The 11,624-nt window shown below is 35.2% G+C and overlaps 1 long non-coding RNA gene across 2 annotated transcripts in view; it reads right to left on the minus strand.

Moving 5' to 3' along the window:
• Positions 1–10,348: 10,348 nt before the first annotated feature.
• The window catches only part of LOC103659824, a 3,051-nt gene continuing 1,775 nt past the window's right edge, over positions 10,349–11,624 (minus strand). For both annotated transcript variants that reach the window (XR_567638.2, XR_005837498.1), the window contains one exon: positions 10,349–11,541. This is a non-coding gene — a long non-coding RNA (uncharacterized LOC103659824). The remainder of the gene's footprint in view (positions 11,542–11,624) is intronic.

Here is an 11,624-nt window from a genome sequence, read left to right on the forward strand (position 1 = left end):
GGACACCAATGTTTGAGGCATATGGTGAGAACTGATATACTATGATAATATAGCTTCTAAAGAAGAGGAATAAAAACACTCCAGAGACAGGCTTTTTATAAACACTACAAAGAGAAGAAAAGAGTGACTTTTAGTAACTGCAAAAGGCAACAATAGTTTGGTTGATTTAGCCAAAATGCAAAGACCTAAATTAAAAAAAAAAAAAAGTATAGGTATTTAAAAATAGAAAAAGAGAAAGGAAATTGCATTAAAAGCACTTTTTAATAAATGAATGACTAGACAGAGTTGGAATATTTTATACTACTTTATTGACAAAGGATTCAATCTCAATGATAATTTTAACAAAGATGGTACCAAGTCCGTATAAATTGTTGTACTAAGAAATAATAACCATTATAAAAAATGATGACCCAGTCTTTCTCTAAAATTGCTCTAATATAGTAAGGGAGATAAGGTACCATACATGCGTGAAAGAATATATTTTATTGTGAGCTAAACGAAAACATTATTAATGCAGATAGTAGATGCTAAGTTAACCTAAATGGAAATATAAAGCATGTATTTATAACATATGACAGCAAAGCAGTACAGCGGCACAAATACAAAATGTGGTTTAATAATTCAATAGAACTAAAGCTGCTTATAAATAAGATATGACAGAATATGTTGTTTTCTCATATACAAAAGTTTTTGTCTATAATTAGGTTTTTTAAATCTTTATTTCATTAAACAATGCTTATGTCAAATTTTTCTATTTTAAAGACTCCCAACAAGGGTGAACAAACAAAAACTGGATAGTTTCTGGTCTCTGGGGGAGATATCTTAGTTTGCAAATTGTCATAAACCTTGCACCCCCTACATGAGCGTGGGTTAATTTTGCTGTTTGTTGCTATGTGAGGTTTTTCTAGGCAATGACACATATGCTCTAATTTATAGTTGGCTGAGCTCTGTATTAAAAAAACAAACCCTGAATCTGATATATTTTATTAGGAGGACTACATTTTGAAAAACAAGCATGAGAAATGTGTATTCCAATCCACATGTCAGAGAATATGTTTATTTTTCTGATTTTTCTTTTTAAAAAAATGGAAAAAAGATGTTACAACTTGGGAAGGAAATCAATAGAAAAATAAGGGAAAGAACAACAGTCAGGTTGTTAATCAACTACTAACTGTAATCACACTAATTTAAGAATGTCCTTTGAAAAACTGCTATTCAGATGATTTGCTGGCTTAATTTCTTAAAGAAATACAATATAACCCTTACGAGGGTGCAGGGCTGTTCTCAGCCTTGATTTGATCAGTTACAAATATTAATTCACTTAATCCTATTAAAAAATTATGAGGCGAATTCTATTATTACTATCCACTTTTAATAGATGAGGAAATGGATATTAAGAAATTTGTCCAACTATTAAGTAACACAGTAAGTGGTAAAGCTGGGATTTGACCCTAGGCTTTCCAGATTGAAGGTTTTTGATTCCTGTACCACCAATGACACTTTTGTCAGTATCAGCTGGGTCAAATTCTTCTTGGAGCACTGAGCTGGGAAGTTTTGTGTGTGTTTGATATGATGAGTTCACAGACTTCCTAGATAATTAGAGCAATTAGTGTATTTCCTCTTTTGTTTGGTTACTATGAGTTCAGAAGTAAGCTTTGTGTTCAATTGTGGCTTTTTCATCACCAGAATTTCTTGATATTTTTCTTTCCCCTTTGTTTCATAGTTTCTTTCATGTTATTTGCAGTCTTTCACCTTATTGTTCTTTGAATTTACAATGAGTTCAAATTCTTTTAGGAAGTATGGGGGGGGCAATCACTAATCAACTTCTACCAATAACTACAAATCAGTCTTGAACAGAACTCCTTCATATTCTCCGATTTATAGATCAAATAACTACAGGAGACCAGATATGGCTACCACTAATCATTTAAAATAAGACGTGGCTAAACTAAACTGAAAAGTCACCTGAGACCAGAGATGGTAACTTCTTTTAGTATTTAACAATAAACAGACACATTTTAATTAAATTTTGGCCTTTTCAAAGCTTTCACTCTTTGCTTTAGTAGTGCTAGAAGAACCGTTGGTCACTAGGCCCATTTTATACGGTGAAGGTGAGGATAATGGTGATCTCTTGACTTTATCATCCTAGATAAAATGATGCCATGTCCTTTCCTCTTTCATCAAGGGCAGTTAGATGGTAGAAGATGAAAGAGTATGATTTTAGATGACTTGACTTATTTATCCTGAGTTCTACCACTAACTAGCTGGTAATATTGAGAAATCATTTAAATTCTATGGGTCGAATATTACATGATTAAAACACAGCTTCATTATATAATTCTATCTCTCCTTCCAGCTGGACATTTTGATCATTCTCTTGTATTCTTTCATTTCGTATGTGAAGAAACAAATTTCAGAGAAATGAAGTGACTCAATCAGAGGAAAACAGTACAATCAGAGGAAAACAGACTTCTGGAATTTTATTAAGAAATCAAACAGTGTAGGGGCGCCTGGGTGGCTCAGTCGTTAAGCATCTGCCTTCGGCTCAGGGCGTGATCCCAGTGTTCTGGGATCAAGCCCCACATCAGGCTCCTCTGCTGAGAGCGTGCTTCTTCCTCTCCCACTCCCCCTGCTTGTGTTCCCTTTCTCGCTGGCTATCTCTCTCTCTCTGTCAAATAAATAAATAAAATCTTAAAAAATAAATAAATATATATATATATATATATATATATATATACACACACACACATATGTAAATAAACAATACATAATACAATTTTCAATGTTTAACGTAAGAAAATTCTTTGACTATTGACTTATTTCACCCAACATAATATTTTGGATTTTGTCCATGTTGATATGTAGTGGTCTATATAACTGCTATATAGTATTTTGATAAAGTGATAGACCTCAATTTGTTCATCTGTTTTCTTAAACAGTGGCTTTCAATCTGTTTTTGACCATGCAATCCATAGGGGATAAACATGCATTTTATGTGGTGACCCAGTAGGTAGATCCTGCGTATCTGTAAAATCAAAGTTTACCTTTTTATTTATCCCTATTGTATGTGATGTACTCTATTCCATTCCATTTCATTTTTTAAAAATGCTGGTTATGACACACTAAATATATAGCCCTCTATTGGGTTACAATCTGACATTTGAAAAACACTGTTCTAGAGAAATATTTTTCCAACTGCTACAACACTTCCAGTACTCTGATATTTCTCTAGGATGGGGTGGGCAGCTTGGGGTAAGGGAGTAAGTGCTCGTTAGAATTTTTTCAAGCAAGGAATGATGTAACTAACTAAGTAGGAATATTTTGAACTGATGCAACTAAATAGGAAAATATTAAACCTGTGGATGGCTTAGGTACAGAAAACAAGCTTGTGAACCATGATTTTAAGAGGCTAGGCTGAATTCTTATCATGAGGCAGTTCTGAAAAACTATATAGATTTTTAAATAAATGATTTGTATTTTAAATTGATGCTGCAAGCTTAGTACTTTAAGGATTCCTCTGAACAGTCTGTAAATTGGAATGAATATTTTTAGAAAGTGAATAAAAACCACTCATTTTAACTTATATATTTATTTGTCATGGTGAATGAAGAATGTCCGTAACTCAGGGAAATGGCTTTATCTATATTTCCATAAGCTACATCAATAAGCTTTATGCCTCAGTTGTATTGCAGTATATTATTTACAGACTTAAACACAAATGACTTCATTAACGTACAGGTCTCCTACGAAGATGTTGTAATGTGGATTTCTGTGTCAAGTGGAAGTGCAACCATTTCTTTTACAAAAAAAAAATCTTGAATTCCAATATGATTACATGTTATACTGGTCTTTGAAAGTGCATTTCAGCCTATGGCCATGACTAGAGATGTAAGAACACTTTGCTTTTGCAAGATTGGCCATTACTATTTGGTTTTTGGCATTATTACTGACTAAAGTACTCTACTCCTTTCATCATCAGCTCTCAGTATACAATGCTTGGCAAAATCTAATGACTTTGATGAGACACCAGTCTTCATAAGATCCAGAGGTCAGAAAGTGCCTTGTTTTCTTACCCTGATTTTTAAGTAAGTAATGAAGTTGACAGAGGAAGCCAAATCTGCCAAAACTCCAAAGAAAGAGAACTCAAAAAGTGCAAGGGGAAGCAAGTGTTAGGAGGCTATCATCTTAATTAGGAGCCATTGTATGGCCATGATCTGTAGCAGTTTAGGCCTCGTGAATCTTTCACCTTGGAATACAGTGCTACAATTTCTGGCCACAGTGTAAAGATATAAATAATGATAGGCATATTTAACCTCTGAAGGCATGGCTGTCAATCTGATTCCAGATCAAAGGAATCAGAAGGTTGATAAGGAAATCGAAATGGAAGATGGGAGCTCCAGGTGAGGCCAACTCATCTATTCCACACTCTCAAGTCAACCACTGTTTGTGGTCTGCTCTGATTCAGTATAACATTGCTCCTTTCTCTCTCAAAACTTTCTTACCATGGTCCCTGGAACTCCTTTCTCAAGCAAAACAAGCAAGAAATTCCATCCTACATCCTCTCATTGATTAAAAAAAAATATTTGTTTCCTAAATGAAAGGGCTCTCCATTAAAGCCATGACTCCCTTTTAAGAGAGGGTGAACATGTAGTTTAACATAGAAACCATAACACTTTTAAAAGTGAAAGAGGGGCACTATTAATAGTTATGTCAGGACTGCAGGTGTAAATTGGGACTGTTACTGACAAAATAGATGTTAAGGTCACCTTACCTATAGTCCTCTCAATAGAAGGCCACTCATTTTCCTATAATTCACCTAGCTCAGGGTTAGAAAACAGGATCAACATCCCCTATACAACTCAAACCACTTTTTCAGAATATTTACACTTTTGTGTAAAACTACAGTTATTCTGATGTCCCTCCTTCACTGCTACCTGCTCACTATTCTTCCTCTTTGCTGTTATTTATCAGCCTTTCAGGGACTATCTCTTCAAAGATTTCAGCAAGTAGTTCAGTATCTTCCTCTACTTCCAAGACCCAAAGGTAATCTCCTGATTATCCTGTCACTTTTCTGATAATCCAACCCCTAGAAGTCATGACTTCTCAATCTCCATTCTGGATCCTGGCATTTTTTATTCAACAGAAATATCAAATATCTGTTCAAAGTCCCATATACTTTCATATCTCTCACTCAGCATTCCCTTTTAGACAAGTTCTTCAACCTCACTGGGACTCAAGGACTCTATATCACTCTACTTTTTGTATTGATCAGCACCCTATCAGTTGGTATCCTTCTCTATAAAGCTTACTCAATAGACCATTACTCTATTTCTTTTCATTAAACTCAATTTTTTTGATTTAGGGTCTTAAATCTCCCTACCTGTTGAAATTTCTACACTGGGTCAATCCTGTTGCTCATATTTTCAAGATTATTATACCTGGTCTGTGAGCTCACCTATAAGTTATTGCATCAAGCATATGGATGGTTTATTTGTCACCAGCCTCAACTGGTTCCTCTATTCTGCCCATCAATCTTTCCATATACTTATTTTAAGTTACCCTCTCTTACATTCTTCATAGCAAGTATTTCAAGCTTATTAACTTTTGTTAAACTTTCAATACAGCAAAATTTCCCTTCAATCTCAGTAAATAACACTGACACCTTCATCAAACCCTCCCCAACTTCTATCACATCAACTAACAGACTTTGCAAGTACTCATCCTTTCTTGTTTCTCTTCCGTACAAGAGATATAATTATTTCATTTGTGCTCTAGATATTTTTTTTCCCTGTCCCTTCAGGGACCTTCCTTCACCAATTTTCTTCTATCTCCAATCTCTAAATTGCTATTGACACTTTCTGATCAGCATGTTGAAGTCTTAAAAAACAAAACCTTTTTCAACCCCACATTCTCCTCCAGCTCCTAGCCACTGTCTTTCCTTTTATAGCCAAACTCATCGAAATTATTGTTCTATACTCACAGCCTATTTCCTCACACTCTCCTCAATGACTCCAATCTATTTTCTGCCGTCATTCCTACAGGCAGCATTTGCTGCTGTTGGTCTCTTCCTTTATTCTTAGATCTACTGATTTTCCTCTCAGATCTCTGCATCGTTCTGTTTAGGTAGCTTATCTCAAACATGCTGTTGTCCCTCATGAATCTCCTTAAGCAGCCTGACTTGATTGAGGTTGAAGGATTCATTGAAGTTCTAAAACAGGCAAAAGGAGACCATATCATGAGACCATGATATTCTTGAGGATCAGGAGAGAAGTCTGGCCAGATGACTAGGGTCATGTGCACGTGCAAAATGGAATAACCTTAGTGAGCTTCACTATCCAGGACCTGGCCTTTAGCCTTGTGGGGTTACTGAAATTCAAGTTTATAGGTGCATCTAGGACAACTAAAAATGTTTAAACTTATAAAACATGGCTGTATAAAAACCTAGAAACATCATTTATATAAAAAGGTAAACAATTGTTGAGTATACTCTCTCCACATAGGAAAATGACATGGAAAGGGAAAATGACACCAAGTGGCTAATGTTGGGTTTGGAATTGATCAAAGCATTCTGCGTATGAGAGACTGTCTAATGGTATCAGGCCTTATAGCCTGCATTGTCCACCTCTACATCAGGAATGAACTCTGAAAGCAATATTCCCAAAGACTTGGGAGAAGGGTACCCCTCTCTCAGATATATTAGATTGTGAAGAAACAGGATTCCTATTTAACAAGTCTTCTGTTAGGCATTTATTCTCGAACATAAGTATCAGAAGATGTCTGATTATTTTTAAGACTATATTATAAATGTGGCGCCTGGGTAACTCGGTTAAGCATCTGCCTTCAGTTTAGTTCATGATCTCAGGGTCCTGAGAGGGAGCCCCCATCCGGCTCTGTGCCCAGCAGGGAGTCTGCTTGTCCCTCTGTCCCTCCCCCCCAGCCACATCCCCCCTTCATCTCTCTCTCTCTCTCTCAAATAAATAATTTTTTTTAAAGAATATATTATGAACATACCAGAACCTTTGTTCGTTTCATATTTTGGCTATTTCAAGATGTTTTGGGAAGCTCTTCTGCCTTTGGACAGGTTATTCCAAATGTCCTGAAACAAATTTCCTCCAAAGCCACCAATCAGCTTCCCTCATAAATAGTATCTCTGTTATCAAATCAAAGTATTATTTCTTGTTGCTTTTGGAAAAAAAAACCCTGCTATGAGAAAACAAATATGTAACTCTTATTACCTATGCAGAGTGGGATAGGAAAACCTAATTAAAACAGTGTACATTTATGTCTCTATTATAGTATTCAATTTGTAAATTAAAACAGAGAAAAATCCTAATCTCACAGGCTTTGTTTAATGGATCCTAGCAAAATGTTCAAACTGACCTTTACTATAAGCCGAGAGTTGCTCTCCACTAGAAAAAAATCTGTTTCTTGAATTCAAAATATCATTTAAGAATACCATAACCATTTAAAATCACAATGTTCACTACACAAACTCAGTCATTCATTCTTTGCACACATAGGTGAGGTCAGTCTACAAAAGGAAGGAGTGTGATGCTTGTTTTTGGGAGCAACGAATCAGAAGCAATCTCTTTCGAAACAAAAGTGCAAATATGCTTGGTGATCCAGAATTTAAAGTTAAGATCTTGTCTCTATCTCTTTGTCACCATTAATTGACACTCAATTTCTTATGGGGTGGTTATCTTTTAATTCACTCTCAGTGGTTCTCTCAGGTCATTCACTTGTTCAGAAGAGCTCAAAGAAGGTACTGATGAATACCTAATGTTAAAGTATTAGAGGTCAAATAGGTCATGTTTCGCAGATAGGCACTGGGTTTGGTGGAGTTCTATGTTGATACCACATTTGAATAAACTTCTAAGAACATCGTGGACACTTGGGTTTTCTTCCAAGTGGTTCAATATTGGACAGTAGTTACCCAAAGGGCTGGAGTTAACTTCAGCAACAGTTCTGTATGATTGCTAAATACATCATGGTGGGTATTACTATGGGATTTTTAGAACTTAAGACATGTCTTTGAATCCAGCTCTGAGATTATGCTATCCTGAAAAGATGAATAATGTATTCACACCTCAATTTTTTCATGTAAAAAATAGGGTTAATATTATATTGAAAATGACTATGGGGGTTAAATGAGATAATGTAACATGCTTATCATGATGCTTGGCATAAAGTAAATGCCTATAATGGTAATGATGGTATATAGCTAGTCCCACGGAAATCAGTTTTATCATCAATCTAAAGTGCTGTAGATTCTGCATGAGGATTTCTCAAAAACGATATTATTTCAAAAACATAGTCTTTCAATGAGGCAGTTTATGGAATACAGTTTATAGGACTTTTGATGATATCCTTATTCTATTAAGTGGGACTTTCCCAGGTGTCTAGTACCTCACCATGACGTCAAGTTTTAAATACCTTTTTGAAGCCTGAACATAGCTGTTAGGGGGAGGGATACTGATAGTGTTATTCTCATCTTCATCTATCATGTCTTGAGACAGTTCAGAATGCCACACTAACCTCTATATTAAGCTAACCTTTCTCTAAACCACAAGTCATGAGAATTGGGGGAGGTGACATTTGACTTTACTACCTGTAAATGACCTTTCTTTGATTAATTTCCCTCTTCCAAACCACAGCCGTCTTTCAGACTTATCAGGCAGGAAACGGCTTCCCATTTCTATCCCTGTGTGGCTTTTAATTCCTAAAGTTGTCACCATCTGGCCATAAAAAGGGGGAAGGTTGAATCCCAGGATTCTTTCCTTCACTTTCTGTTGGTAGTGTGTTCTTCTATTTTTTTCGGTCTATATAGGATTGTTTAAACATGTGATTAGACTCGGCTGCACTGTGAAAGAATTTTGGTTTACAAAGAGTTGAGGCTTCTCACAAAAACTGGACATGTAATCCCATGAGCTTTTCACAGGTCTAAAAAACAAAAGAAAACAAAACAGGTTCACACTCCTATTGGCACTGGTTTAACTACCAAGTCTTTCCCTTGAGATGTAACCTGTCATCTGTTTTAGACTATGGATATCTCTAGCAGAATCTGATTGTTGGTATTATAGGTCTGTAGACTAATATGCCTTAATTTCACTTACTAATTCCAAAGTCAAATGATCATTTTTGGTTTTCCTTCTTATCCCCAGAGGGTATTTATTATCTTGTATCTAAATTAATGCTCAGTAGACAATGTGTTCTCCTTATTATTATCCAATTTGTAAGCTGTGTCTTCAGAAAGTTGAATCATCTTTTTCTTCTCTGGTGCTAACTTTATTGGAGAGTTCAATAACCTCATTATACTTTTTGTGCTCATAAATTTTAGGGTGTTTTAGAAGAATGTTCTCCTCAATGCCTTTTAGAGTTGTTTTTTGTGCATCAGCTATCTACACTTGACTCAGCTCAAAGTTCCTTCATTTTTGCATTAATAGAAGTCATTTTCTCAAATGTTGAAACATCTGCATTTTAAAGCAACTATGATATATTCTGATGGCATCTTTAAAAATGTGTACTTTCATTTTTATTCAGAAACTTCTCCAGTCTTCGCTCCGTTGGTATGAGTTTAATTCCCACAATTTATAATTCTCATTTGGGATAGAGATAACTAACTTATTGTCTGCTCTACATCAAAACGTACTCTCTAGAAGAAATCTGATATTATTCTATCCAAGTGTGAATTTAAGTCACAATGTTACCTTTTCTAGGGACATGGGTATTTGACAAGAGCCTTATATCTAATTGCAAAGTGACACTCTTAAGAATTGTTAAAAGAAACTACTGTTCAGGGTGGATGGAATAAGACCCTTATCATGTGGGACTTACATGCCACCCAGACAGACCCCAGATTATCAATGTACTCAGGGAGGTATTAATATGCCTTACTTATGAACTGAATTTGGTATCTTAGAATGTTTTCTTTGAAATTATGGTTCTATTTCTGGCTTACTTGCTTCTTCATAGTGCCAATGTAGGTCGACAGGAGACTATGAGACCATTGTTCCATATCCCGCTTAAAAGAGAACACCACTTCAAAGAGAACAACACCTGACAAAAATAAAACAACAAGCAATCAGTTTTAAAACATTGTGTCTGTGTGCTTGTTAACTTTAACTTTTTCAGGGATTTTAAGTTACTTTAGGGAAACTACTTTGGGTGATCACGTTCTATACCTGCACAACAAAGCCATCTAAATAAAAATAATTAATATATAATTAATTTCCAAAAATTTCTCGTTTAATATTAGGAAAGTATTGCAATGTTTAGAATTGTCCCCTCTTGCCCCCCTGCTAAAAACAAAATCAAAAGTTAAAAACATGGAATGAATTCCTTGAACAAATTTTTGTCAAATTCACTTTTATTAAAATTTCTTTAAAGGGTACTAGGGCTTTAAAATCTAACACAGATAAAATAAGCCACCCAAAGAAAACAAAATACTTCATAATGTACCTTTAAGCTACACTGCCTTTTAAAAATGTTCTTTTGCTAATTGCATTTAGTGATTACAGAATTAAATCTGTTGCATTCTTTGTTAGTCAACTTAGTTTATAAATTATCAGGCATTAACACGAAATAATTTGTTTATGAAACAGAGCGGTCACATAAACGTATTTTACTCAAAATCATATTTGATGTACAATTTTAACCACTCTCCCGCTATATTTGTACAAGTTATATTATCTATCAAGGTATTCACATTCTTCATGTAAACATAAGCCAGAGAGTTGACCTGTAAACGTTCGTTAATGATGTTTATAACATCACTTACGAGCCAAGACTTGACCAAAATCTTTATGGAATTAGAATATCTTTGTTATCCTACCCTTTCTGTCCCTTAATAACAGTTAAGTTTTCAAGGTGAAGCCAAGTGAGTATGTGATTAGCTCCACATTCATCCATTTAGTAAAGGTTTATTGAGTACCGACATGCCAAACACTGTGCTAGTTCTGAGAAAACAGTTATTAGCAAGACAGACATAATCTCTGCTCTTAAAAAGATTCTAGTGGGGGAGACAGATTTTCTTTTAAAACTCAACCAAAAAATATTTACAAATTGTATAATGAAAGAAATGTGCAAAGTGCTAAGATAAGGGTTGGTGCTAGCTAGGCACAGTTTCTGATAGGATGGGACAGAAAGGAGGAGAAAGAAGCAGCTATTTGAATAATGGTGGGTATGGGTATGTTTTCTCCCCATCTCGTCACTAACTCCCTAAAGTGAATATTTATATGGTACTGCACTTCCCTAGTGATACATTTTTATGCATAGTATAACCATATATATACTTTTAAAATGTGTGTAGTGTAGTTACAGCAAAGGACGGAAATAAATACACCCTCTAACCACTATAAAAATACTGTTGAGAAAAATTGTGAACACAGTGAATTACTAGTTTATACAAAGTTTCCTTTCTATAAGTACAATTGTGAGTCTCAGAGCCAGGATTATTCAACTGCAGAGGACGAACTAGAACCCCTGGTTTTAGTGTGTAAACATAATCTTGACTTCTTTGGGGTGAGCTGGACACACCACGATCTGCAAATGAGAAAGAAACAAAGACGTCAAAAACAGGAGAAATTTTCCAAATTGGTCTAATTCTCACAAGTGGTTATATGATC

This window comes from Ursus maritimus, unplaced genomic scaffold (genome assembly GCF_017311325.1).
Source record: "Ursus maritimus isolate PB19 unplaced genomic scaffold, ASM1731132v1 scaffold_1, whole genome shotgun sequence".
Taxonomy (NCBI): domain Eukaryota; kingdom Metazoa; phylum Chordata; class Mammalia; order Carnivora; family Ursidae; genus Ursus; species Ursus maritimus.